Source organism: Pinus tabuliformis, chromosome 3_2 (assembly GCF_031772625.1).
Source record: "Pinus tabuliformis cultivar Carrire ecotype Pingquan chromosome 3_2, CPIR1, whole genome shotgun sequence".
In the NCBI taxonomy this organism is placed as follows: Eukaryota; Viridiplantae; Streptophyta; class Pinopsida; order Pinales; family Pinaceae; genus Pinus; species Pinus tabuliformis.
Genome location: NC_142302.1, coordinates 842,262,559 through 842,275,179, shown reverse-complemented (window position 1 = coordinate 842,275,179; position 12,621 = coordinate 842,262,559).

Here is a 12,621-nt window from a genome sequence, read left to right as displayed (position 1 = left end):
TCATGTATTCATTGTTAACCCTCACTGGGCTACCCAAGACTCCATTATGACTTGGTATTATCTATGAAATTTATGGAATGTTTATGATATGTTACCTACAGTTCAACAACCCTCCTTTTTTAAATGCTTTGGGGTCTGCCCAGGTGTTCCACCTCTCGATTCGCTTATGCCGGAAGAATTTCCAGTGGTCATGCTCAAGATTATATTACTTTGCCTTTTCTAGGTATTTCATAGACTTATGGTGACATGAAGAGTCAGGGTTTGCTTGTCCTGTTTCCTTAAAAGTGTAAATGGTCGTAATGGCCACTTGAGCCTGAGAAGCTATTCTAGTTTTTGGTCTCCATTGACACATATGTTAGACTTGGTTATTAATTTTGGGTCTGTAATGTAATTTCATTAAGTTTTTCTCCTTCTTAGCTAATTAGGGTTTTAGACCGAAAATTAACTCTCATTAAAACTTTTTTTAATGTGGTTGTGTCTGACTCTAGAATTATGGCTTCAATACAATTAGAGTGACTCTATATGGTTAATAGTACTGCAATCCTAATTGTTTAATGGTTACAGTAGTTTCTATATTGTGAATGGTGCTACCATGTTAATAGTTAGAGGGGTTAAAACTGAGAATTCTTTTGATTGTCTTTTGCTAAGATTATGAATGTGGTTATTATTACTATTTGTTACTTCCTGCAATTTTCTCATTCTTCACAGTATCATAGACTTGTTCCTCTTGAATTTCTGGGTTTGACAGAATGTGAATTATATTTGTAACAGGTTATTATGTATTTACTTCTAGATTATACTACATGATGCCTACATTATTTATTTTTCTAAGGTTTATACCCAACGACACCCTCCATCTAACATTCAATACTTCGAGACTATCTTCTAGCTAGGCTACTGCCAGGCTAGGCCAGAAGACTAACCAAGTTTCCCTACTCTCGTTAATTTTTCCCGCAATTCTATTGTCTTTTTTGTTTTTCTATTTATTTATCAGTCAAGATAGCTTAATTACTTCTGGAGTCATTATCAAGATCCTTTATTTGTTTTTTCATCATACAAAATGTGAGTTTAATTTATTTCACAGAGCATTAATAACAATCATAAAAGGAGACTCAGTTTCTGGAAATTTATATACTAAATATCTACACTTACAGTTTTCGTTCAATTATCCTCATATAACACTAATTCAATTTGTATCTCGTTATCAGTTATACATTTGAGCCATAGAATGCTTATTTTCCGCCTTGCGAGTCTGCACAAACATTTCCTCCACCTTCTAGAAAGCAATGCGGTTTCCTCCCTATCACAATGCTGTTTCCTCCCTATCACGAGATTAGTCATAGACCAAATAACCCCTCGTGCTCTTCTCACAAGCATGATGTTCTAGGACAACCTAATGTCCTTGTCAACTCCCTCTCATCTTCCTTGTCATGTTTTCTAGGACTTGTGTATCCAACAAGAAATTTGGGAGACTAATGCCATCAATGTAGAAAATCAAGGGGTTTTCAAGTCATTTATTTAGGGTTCCCACTAGCATAGTCCCACCATATGATCCACCAATCCCTAAATTTGGGTCTAGTGTTATTTCCATTAATTATTAGATCATCATGGTGGGCCATAATTCCAAGTTAAATGTTATGACTCTTCATAGGATATTATTGGAGATACTTGAGGAGACATCTCTTTGGCTAAAGGGTTAAGGAAGGATTTTGAATTCAATATCGAACCATCAACCATATCCTCAACATTTGTCCCATCGACCATATCCTCAACATATCGAACCAACAATCAAGAAGACAAATGAGGTGAAGCATGGGCATCCTCTCTCACCCACTTTATTCAGGATATATATAAATCTTTGAATACCTCTACACTCCACAAACTATGCATCAATAAAATTTTGGGTTGCCCCACTGTCCACCAAGATGGATACCAAGATGGATACACATTGTCTGTGCATTGTGCCTCTGATTGCCAAAATTGCAAAATTGGGATTTTCCATGTCAAAATTTTAATTCAAGATTGACCATGCATTGGAAGGCCATTAACACAATATTAAGACAAAAAAAAATGAATAATTGACACAATACCAAATACAATACATACATTGAGTTTTATCTCACAAGGTATCTAGGTCTTAATTAAGCAAGTTCACACGAAGAGAGAAAGGCAATGTCATGATACATTGTTCAATTTGTAATCAAGAGAATTATCTTGGATAAGGAAGAAGTAGCATTTAGTTTCTTTCTCATATACTGATTTGAATTTGGATCCTTAAACTCTCTTAAAGCTACCTGAACTCTGTAAAAACTCATATCGAAGTTTATAGTCTTGTGGATGTTGAAGCCTATCAAAAATAACCTCTGAACAACAACAATTTGCAGCCAACACAGAGCAACGAGGACCTTCAGTCAAAAAACGCTGACCGTTGGCCCATGGGGACTCTGCATGGCGCAAAAATGGCAGTTGGGAAGTCCAAATAAAAAATGAAGGTTGTTTCTGATGCGTGGGCAAAACCCCTCGAAATGGAAAGGCCCCGAGCGCTCAGTCACAAGGGAAGCTAGAGAACTGTGGGAAAAGCGTTGAAAATAGACGGCGGGTCCCGCACTCCAAAACCGACGGTATATCGGAGGCATTTCGGGTGGTAAGCGGGTTTGTGAGAGGACCCAACGATGCCATATAGTGATTGACACGTGTCTCGCGGATGAGAGAGAAAACCACTCTCATTGGGGGCTAACGTCCGAGCAAGTCAACCACGCAATAAGAGCGATAACCATCGGATCTGGAGGCCCCAGATCTAACGGCGGAGATTGCACCCAATGGGAGACCAGACCCGAGGGAGAAAATAAGCCACGGTGCATAAAGGCTTGAAGTCCAATGTGGATGATGAGTTGGAAGAGATTTGTGCTTCGCGGGCATTCTTGGAGTAAATGGAAATAATGATCGTTTCAAACGATCGAGTGTTTCCGGTGAACCAGAAACTTATCCGTTACGGAATAGGTGGCCATTTCCCTATGAGGTGTGATGCAGGGACTGTAACAGTTGAAAGAAGGGAGACGAATAGACGAAGAGAAAGAGGATGGACAGTAGAAGAGAGCAAAGAGTGAACAACGAAAAAAACGCTGAATGTGCAGAGAGTCTAGGGAGTCACTCAGAGGTCGACTGAAAAGCTAGAGAGCTCAATTGACAATAGCATATTGTTGTTGGAGTTGCTTGGAGGTCGAGCGATTCACAGAGGCATGCAAAGGCCGACCGAAAGAGCTTAGAAAAGTCAGAGTAGAGAGCTGCAAACCACAGCTAGAGCAAGAGCGAGATCGAGTGCCACAAGCGAGCGCTGAGAGCCAGAACCAGAGCCAGGGCAAGAGCTAGAGCTAGAGTCAGAGCCACAACCAGAGCAAGAGCCAGAGCCAAGAGCCAGAGCCAGAGCCAGAGCCAAGAGCTAGAGCTAGAAAGCCGAAGAGCTCCAAGAGCCAAGGGATAAGATGGTGTTCTGAGCCCAATTTTCTTGTATAAAACATTGGAGTTAAGTGTAGCACTTGTAAAAGAATTGAAGCCATAATCCCAAAGAGCCTAATCGAGTTGATTAGAGCTCAAGGAGACATAGCCCAAGATATCAGGATGAACTCCATATTATATTGTTGTCTTATGTGTTTGTTTTTGCTGATGCTTTAACTACTGTTATATGCATTTATATATCAGTTTAAGTACCTTCCCATATCATTACAAACAACATATTTTAAAGTCAATAATCAGCTGAAAACAAATACTAGCATACACCCATATTTACAAGAATTTCTTATTTCCGCATTGGTTAATCAAATAGACTTGGGAAATTTAAAGCTTTGGAAGTGGGAGAGGTTCTTATAAGTTAGACAAGAAGTCTAAGAGCCCCATTTTCAGATGAGGTGGTATCAGAGCTTAAGATTGATTAACCCCACCTTCAAAGAAGGTTGTATCAGAATGCTTGATTGACAGGGCAAAGATTGCTTGTCTGAAAGGTGTTTGGATAGTCAAGGATTGATTGCCTCATCGATTGTATGCTTGGTTGCAGACTGACTATTGTTTGAATTTGCAGAAGTGAAGGGAAAGCTATTGATAGCTCAGTCCAAGAAGGGCAAGAAGGAAGAAAGGCTGAAGTCATTCTTCTATCCCAAAGGACCTCAGGGAAATCCTTGAAGCACAAAAGGTTGTTGCAAGAGGTTACTAGATAAGCTCTTTAATAATCTTGTTTGAAGTTCTTTTGTGCATTTTGAAAATGACAACTTCTACAAGTGAGTTCTCAAATTCTCCTTGCTCCTGAAGTTCCTTTGATGGAGACATGAAGTAAGACTTGTCCACCATGATGGATATGGTGAGAGAAATGTATGAGGATGGAAGGAAGAGTAGCATACTTAGAGAGAAGTTGAATTCCGTGGAGGAAGAGAAGCAGATGCTTTCTGGAAAATTACAGGAAATGGAGAGGCAACTTCATATTGCAAGTATGAACCTGAAAAGGATGCATGAGTTGGAGTCACAACTCTTTGTTGCAAAAGAAGCCTTGGCCAAGTATCAGCTTGAAGAAGAGGTAAACCATTCCTACTTGTCTTCAAATTCTTCTAAGAATGCTCATATTGGTTCTTTTGAGAAACATACCAGAGGCATAGGTTCCAAGCTAATGTCCAAGATGGGCTATGAAGGGAAAGGATTAGGCAAACATGCACAAGGTATTGTTGAGCCAATAATGGTTGAGGAAAGCCCTAAGTATTTGGGTCTTGGCTATGGACAGTCTTATGGAGAGAGTTCCAAAACTGCCATGAAGGCCATTGAAACAGTTCCAAAGAGGAGTTTCATTGCAGGTCCTCTACCTCAGAAGTGTGAGGATTGTATTCAGGAGGAATGCAATAGCTCAAAACATCATTCGCATGATGCAGGTGTTCAAAAGCACATACTTGAATCAGAGGGTTGTGGAAACTCTGACAGCCTTGAAGAAAGTGATAGTGTTCCAAAGGGAGCTACTTCTTCATTTGTCTCACCTCCTCATGAAGGCAATAAAGGTGAAAGAGGTTGGTATAAATCTGGTTTTAAACACATTCCTTTTGATTTTGTAAAGCATGGAAAAATAATTGCATGTTCCTTTTGTGGTTTGGATAACCATTATGTTTCTAGATGTTGGAAGAGGATGGTCACATACAGGAAACTTTTGAAGGAAAAGAAGCAAGCAGCCAAAGGTCCACAGGATAAGGCAAATCATGTTGTCAAAAGGATGCGCATGTGTTGCACTTACTACCATAAGCAAGGGCATCTTACTAAAAGGTGTTGAACTTTGAATCCAGCACTGCTTCCACCAAAGCTGAAGGAGAAGGTGGAAAAATAAAATGGCAGTGATGGAAATAAAGATTCCATGATTGATGTGGTTCAAGATGATTCACATATTGATGTTGATGTGCAAACAAAGGAGGGACCTTTGAAATGGATTGGTAAGAAATGGTTAGAATTCTTATCCAATTAAGACTACATGTCTTTTGATGCATCTGTTTACATTTCTTTGTGGAATAAATGCAAGTTGTAGGATCTTACCAAAAGGGTAAATGGAAAGAGGTTGAGTAGGAAACTCACTTTATTGTTGCAACAACATGTTCATTTCAGCTTCGAAAGTACATTGTACTTAAGCGAAAGTTGATAGATGGAATGCATGCATGAGCATGAGATGCATGTAATGTTGGCTTGGGAGAAGTTAACTTGGTTTCCAACATGGAGATAATGATGAAGTGTTTCATCTTTTGGAAAAGAGTCCTAAAGGTATTTTTCCTACATGCTTGACTTGAAGGGTCATTTGTTGTAAAGGCATGTTTTATTGGCTTGTTATCTAGTCCATTATTTGTATGCAGATATAAGACATCGAAGGGTTCACAAGATGTGAAATCTGTTTCTTTGTTGAATCAGGAGTTAGCCCATGCAGTTGTTGTCTGTATGCCTGCTTTTGTTAACAGTTGTTGTTGGCAGCTTTTCAAACAGGTACAAATGAAAGTTTTGTGGAGCATATGTACTTCACATTTGTTTGAGCCACCCTGGATCAAGGATCAAGGCAAAGAAGTTCAAACTACCTTCTGTAAACTTCATAGCAGAAGTTCTACATGAAGTCAAGGAGGAAAACAGTTCTTCCCGAGACAACCAACCCATCAAAGAAGGGAAGTAGTCAGAGATTTTGGTTCAGAGGCACTATGCAGAGGCAAGTGTAGGAAGCCTGAAAGAAGAGGGTGTTGTTACTCTCATTTACTGTTCAGATCAGTATATCAGTATTTTGGTGGACCAAAAGTTCTTTTAGTGGGAAGGCGTGATTTGAATTTGGATCCTTAAACTCTCTTAAAGCTAGCCGAACTCTGTAAAAACTCATACCGAAGTTTAAAGTCTTGTGGATGTTGAAGCCTATCAAAAGTAACCTCTGAACAACAAAAATTCGCAGCCTGCACAGAGCAACGAGGACCTTCATTCAAAACGCGCTGACCGTTGGCCCATGGGAACTATGCATGGTGCAAAAATGGTAGGTGGGAAGTCCAGATCAGAAAAATGGAGGCTGTTTTTGATGTGCGATTAGCGCAAGCACTTTGCTGGGCAAAACCCCTCAAAATGGAAAGGCCCCAAGTGCTCAGTCACAAGGGAAGCCAGAGAACTGTGGGAAAAGTGCTACAAACATATAGCGGGTCACGCGCTTCAAAACCAGCGGTATATCAGAGGCATTTCGGGTGGTAAGCGGGTTTGTCAGAGGACCCAGTGATGCCATAGAGTGATTGACGTGTGTTCGGCGGATGAGAGAGAAAACTGCTCTCATCACGAGCTAACCTCCAAGCAAGTCAACCGCACGATAAGAGCGATAACCATCGGATCTGGAGGCACGGCGGAGATTGCACCTGATTGGAGATTGGACCCAAGGGAGAAAATAAGCCACGACGCATAAAGGCTTGAAGTCCGACGTGGACGATGAGTTGGAAGAGATTCGTGTTTCGCGGGCATTCTTGGAGTAAACGGAAATAACGGTCGTTTCAAATGATCGAGTGTTTCTGATGAACCTGACACTTATGCATTACAGAACAGGTGTCCATTTACCTGTGAGGTGTGATGCAGTGACTGTAACAGCCGAAAGAAGGGAGATGAAGAGAAAAAGAGAAAGAGGAGGGACAGTAGAAGAGAGCAAAAGAGCGAGCAATGAAAAAAACTTTGAATGCGCAGAGTCTGGGGAGTCACTCGGAGGTCGAGTGAAAAGCCAGAGCTCAATTGATAGCAGCATATTGTTGTTGGAGTTGCTTAGACATCGAGCGATTCACAGAGGCATGCAAAGGCCGAGCGAAAGAGCTTAGAAAAGTCAGAGCAGAGAGCTGAGAGCCACAACCAGAGCAAGAGCCAGAGCGAGCGCCAGAAGTGAGAGCTGAGAGCCAGAGCAAGAGCCAGAGCTAGAGTCAGAGCCACAGCCATAGCAAGAGACAGAGCCAAAGCCAAGAGCCAGAGCTAGAAGCCGAAGATCTCCAAGAGCCAAGGGATAAGATGGTGTTTTGAGCCCAATGTTCCTTTATAAAACATTGGAGTTAAGTGTAGCACTTGTAAAAGAATTGAAGCCATAATCCGAGAGAGCTTAATCGAGCTTATTAGAGCTCAACGAGACGTAGCCCAAGATATCAGGGTGAACTCCATATTATATTGTTGTCTTATGTGTTTGTTTTTACTACTGCTTTAACTACTGTTATATGCATTTATATATCATTTTAAGTACCTTCCCATATCAGTACAAAAAAAATAATTTTAAAGTAAATAATTAGCTGAAAACAAATACCAGCATACACCCATATTTACAAGCATTTCTTATTTCTGCATTGGTTATTCAAATAGACTTTGGAAATTTAAAGCTTTGGAAGTGGGAGAGGTTCTTGTAAGTTAGACAAGAAGCCTAAGAGCCCCATTTTCAGATCATATACAAAGGAAAAATGATGAACAATGTCAAATGCCTTTCATGAAGCAATGTTGTTGTAAAGGGTGTTAGAAATCCTACATTGTAGGCAAGGCTCTCACACCATACTAGATTGTGTTAACCAAAGCATGTTAACCATGTGCAGTGACCTCAAATTTCATGAGCATGTTCAATGAGTCACCATAAATGAGGGGTGTGAGAGTGGCTAATAATCATAGTTTATAGTGGATGATTGTCATCGTACATAATATTCGTGGTCCAAGTCATTTGTTTAGTGCCCAATGTTGGTTAATCATTGTATTGCATCATGGTAGCATATCTTGCCTTTTTAAAAGCAAAAATATATTGAAAATAAATAAAGTTATGTCTCATGCAAATGTTCAATATTGTGGTGTTGTGAGTCGTTTACATATTATATGTATCATATATCTATAATCACGTATTTCAAGCCTACTTTAAGAAACAAAGGAAGAGGTGCAGGGCCTTTCCATAAGAAGGACTCCCACCAACTCCTCTCCTCACAGAAATCTTTCAAATGTTAGCCCATAAATCAAACACATGCCCTTGTTTCTCTAGTTTGGAAACCCTTGGATGGATCTGACAATGAACTCCTCCCAACAACTACTTTAAACATCTATTGAATAATTGTAGTTTTATTTTATTTTATTTTATTTTTATTTTTTTCACGGAAAATTTCATAGAGAAACCTTGGGCACTTCTGTACATTTCATGGATGGCATTGGTTACAGTGCTGGACCTGGGAGAAATATCAATTGAGTCACAAAATAGGAGCAGCTAGTTTGGGAGATAGACTCCAAGACCTCTGCATGAAGCTCAAACCATTAAACCACTCGAGATAGCCCACTGGGCTATAGTGAGTGTTATTTGGTTATGTATTATGGCACTGTAAATGGTTTTAATAGAATCTGATTTGGAAATCAAATTTATATACCATTGATTTCTTATATAAATCTAGTCACTTTGCTTATGGTCCCGCTCTTTAGCTACATTAATAGGTTCCAACTCCCAACAATTTTGTCCTATGGATAGAAGAAATTATTGAATGTTAGATGTTCAGTTTTTAAACACCTGAAAGATGTCATGATAGAAAAATAGTTAGAGGGATAATGTACAATGCGTATGTAATGAATTGACTACAAAGAATGTGATGATCAAACCATGATATTATCTATGTAGTAGACAGTCCTGCATCATTGGGGAAAGTTATTGATGCCTTATTCCAAAGCTCATTTTTATGCCTTCGACAGTACCCAATCAAACACATTAGATAAGTCCACACTTGATCATATAACCACTAGTAGTAAAAGCTTTTGCACAGAAGTTAGGCATTGATTATGACGTAAAATGAAGACAAGCAAGTTGGTTTTAGTGGTGACATCTTAGTTCAAATGAACGATTTATCAGGGGAATGCCAATAGTTCCTTTCTAAATGGAGCTTTAGTCTTCATGCTACAGCCCCAAGGGTCCATGCTAAAAGAAGAAAATGCACCTTATATGTAAGTTGTAAAAGGCACGGTAGGGACTCAAGTAGGAACCTAGAGCTTGGCTTGTGATGACTGATGAGGACTTCAAGGCAATTGGGTACAGGAGTCTGTCAAATCCAAATAAGTTTCAGGATAGCTCTGAGTTAGCCCAAGAAATACTCGAATTCCTCCCAAGAAGCACTCTGAATCTGCCCTAGAACTATTCTGAACCAATACTCTTGAGTATTCACTACAACTCCCAAGATTTCATAAGCTTGCAAATCTCAACGAGAAAGGTGTGAGAAAAATAGAGGGGCCCATCTATACATAGGTTAGGATTGGGGTTTAGGGTAGGTTAAGCACTTTTTATTTTTTTTATTTTTATTTTTCCGTTCTTTCTTCTTCTTCTTCTTTTTTTGGGGGGGGGGGTGTTATCCCTCATATTTGCATCAAGGTGGCCACATTTTCTTCACCATATTACCCCAAAAATTTTGTTGATCCTGTACACATTTTTGAGTTGATGTTCGAGCCTAGTGTTACATGATTAGTTGTTGATCTGAAATCACCCTATGAATGATCTCAGTTAATTAATTAATGCAGGTATTACAGACTCGTGCTGGTGTGTGCCTATGTTATTTTAAGAAACAGATTGATAAGATTGCGAAATACACACGCAATTGGAAACAGTAAGAGAAACACAAGAAGGAAATGCAAAACACAAAAATTTAATAAAGAGTTCACCCAATCCTCCTCGGCTACGTCTCCTGGTTCAGCTTTCAGTGGTGGCCTTTTCTTATTGTGTCTTTAAGTAGAGTTTTTACAATGAGGAGTTCAATTTGAGTCTCTTGTAACAGATGATGCTTATTAGGGTGGTACTTGGAGTCCCTAAGCCACTAGAGTACACAGACTCCCCCTTACCAAGTCTCAACCTCAACTGGTCTTAATGGGATGAGTCCAATTTGGTACTCAGTTCCTGACAGATATCCTCATAGGGATTGCTTGAACCTCTCAAGCCTTTTTTCTGCTCGATGCTGCCTTAGCTCTGTAGGTTAGTTCAACTCTCTATTCTCTACTACTTGCTTCGCTCTTTCTTCTGTCTCCTCTGTCTCACTCTCTCCTTGTCTTCTTGTTTCTGTTCTGAGTCTGTTCGTTGCTTAAAGCCAATCCGTCCCTTGACTGTTCATTTCCTCTTCCAACCCTTCAGATCTCCTGCCTTTGTGCACTTGGAATTGCCTGCCTCTGCGTCAACGCCATTGTTTAATGTCTCACAGGGAGGTGGCCACTTGTCTCCTTACAAATTGAGTGCCAACTCTTCCTCGAACGGTCATTATTTCTGTTACTTTGTGAAATGATTCATCTGCCAACTTAGCAGTCAAATCAGACTTCAAATCATTATATGCCTCAGCTTATTCTTTTGCCAAATCCAGTCTCCCATCGGGTGCAATCTCCGTCGTTAGATTTGGGGCCCCTAGATCCTACGGTTGTTACTCTTATCGTATGAATTACTTGCTCGAACATTAGCCTGCGATGAGAGCGGTTTTCTCTCATCCACCGTACATGCGTCATTCATCATATGGAATCGCTGGGTCTTTGGACAAACCCGCTTATCGCCCGAAACGCCTCCGATATTCCGCCAGTTTTGGAGCGCAGAACTCGCCTGTCAGTTTCAACGCTTCCCCATGGTTTTCCGGTTCCCCTTGTGACCAAGCGCTCGGGGCTTTTCCTTCTCAAGGGGTTTTTCCCAGCGATGCGCATTAGGAATGGCCTCTGTTTTCTGATCTGGATTTCCCAATTGCTAGTTTGCACCACTGTGCGGTCTCCATGGGCCTCGGTTAGCGCGCTTTGACCGAGGTCCTCATTGTTCTGTGCTAGCTACAAATTGCCACTGTCTAGAGGTCCATCCTGATAGCTCATTGTTTACAAGGTTTTTGAAGTCTATCATGATTTGAAATAATCATAGAACTCTGATAATTTTCATGGATCAAATTCGGATCATGACCTTCCCACTTAAAAAGCTTTTGGACCACCAAAAGTTAGTTTTCAAGCATCGACTAAGTGAGGATACAACTTTCTCACCTGTCCAATCTCTATCCATTTTGCACTGCTTGGCTTTGAACCCTTGAGCCCAATTTTGAGGTACTCAACATCTCCCCTGCGCGTCGTTCTCACCTTCCTGTCAAGAACTGTGTCTTCCTGCAATTCATTAAGATATTCAGGTAGCAGGTCATCAATGGAAGGCAATTGACTCTCTTCTTCAGGATATTCAATTAACGAAGGTTCAAATAGTCTCAAGCTGTCTGCATTTATGACTAAGTAGATGTGCATGTAAGCTAGTAGATCAAGGCAAAAAGCATTCTCACCAATTTTCTCAAGTATCTTGAAAGGTCCATACCTGATAGGCTTTAACTTTTTACCTTCACCTTGCATTTTGTCCTGGATGATATATAGCCAAACTTGATCACCAACTTGGAAACTATGCTCCATTCGATGCTTGTTATGCCTTGCCTTGTATTTGGCCTGGCTCTTTTCCAGTTGTTCCTATACTGCCTGGGGGATCTCTTGGATTTCTTCAATGAACCTAGTTGCCTTGTTCACATCGTTGTGTCCCTCAACTGTTGTGTCCTTACCAAAGACAAAATCCAAAGGAGACCTTGGTGTGAAACGAAAACAGGTCTCAAAAAGAGATCTCTGTATATAAGAATGTTTGTCTTGGTTGTAAGCATGTTGCACACAACACAAATGTTCATCCCAAAGCTTAGGATGCTTACTGCAATATCCTCTGAGTAAATGGATCAGTCCTATTGACTACTTTTGTCTGGCCATCAGTTTGGGGATGGAAAGTTGTGTTTTTCTTTAGTTTGGTGTCTATCAGTTCCCACAGACTTGACCAAAACTTCCCCACAAATCAGGTGTCTCGATTAGATAAAATGGAAGTGGGTAATCCAAAATGAAGCCATACATGTTGAAAGAACAATTTTACAGTTTGTTTAGTTGTAATCTATTTATTACAAGGTATCAAAATACACATTTTGCTGAACCTATCCACATCAACATACAGATAATCATGACCTTTCCTAGATTTAGGCAGTCCTCCAACAAAATCCATAGAAACACTTTCCCAAGGATGAGAAGGAACTTGTAATGGAGTGTGCAAGCCTAGTTTTCTATTGATGGGCTTGCTTTTAGCACACATAGTAC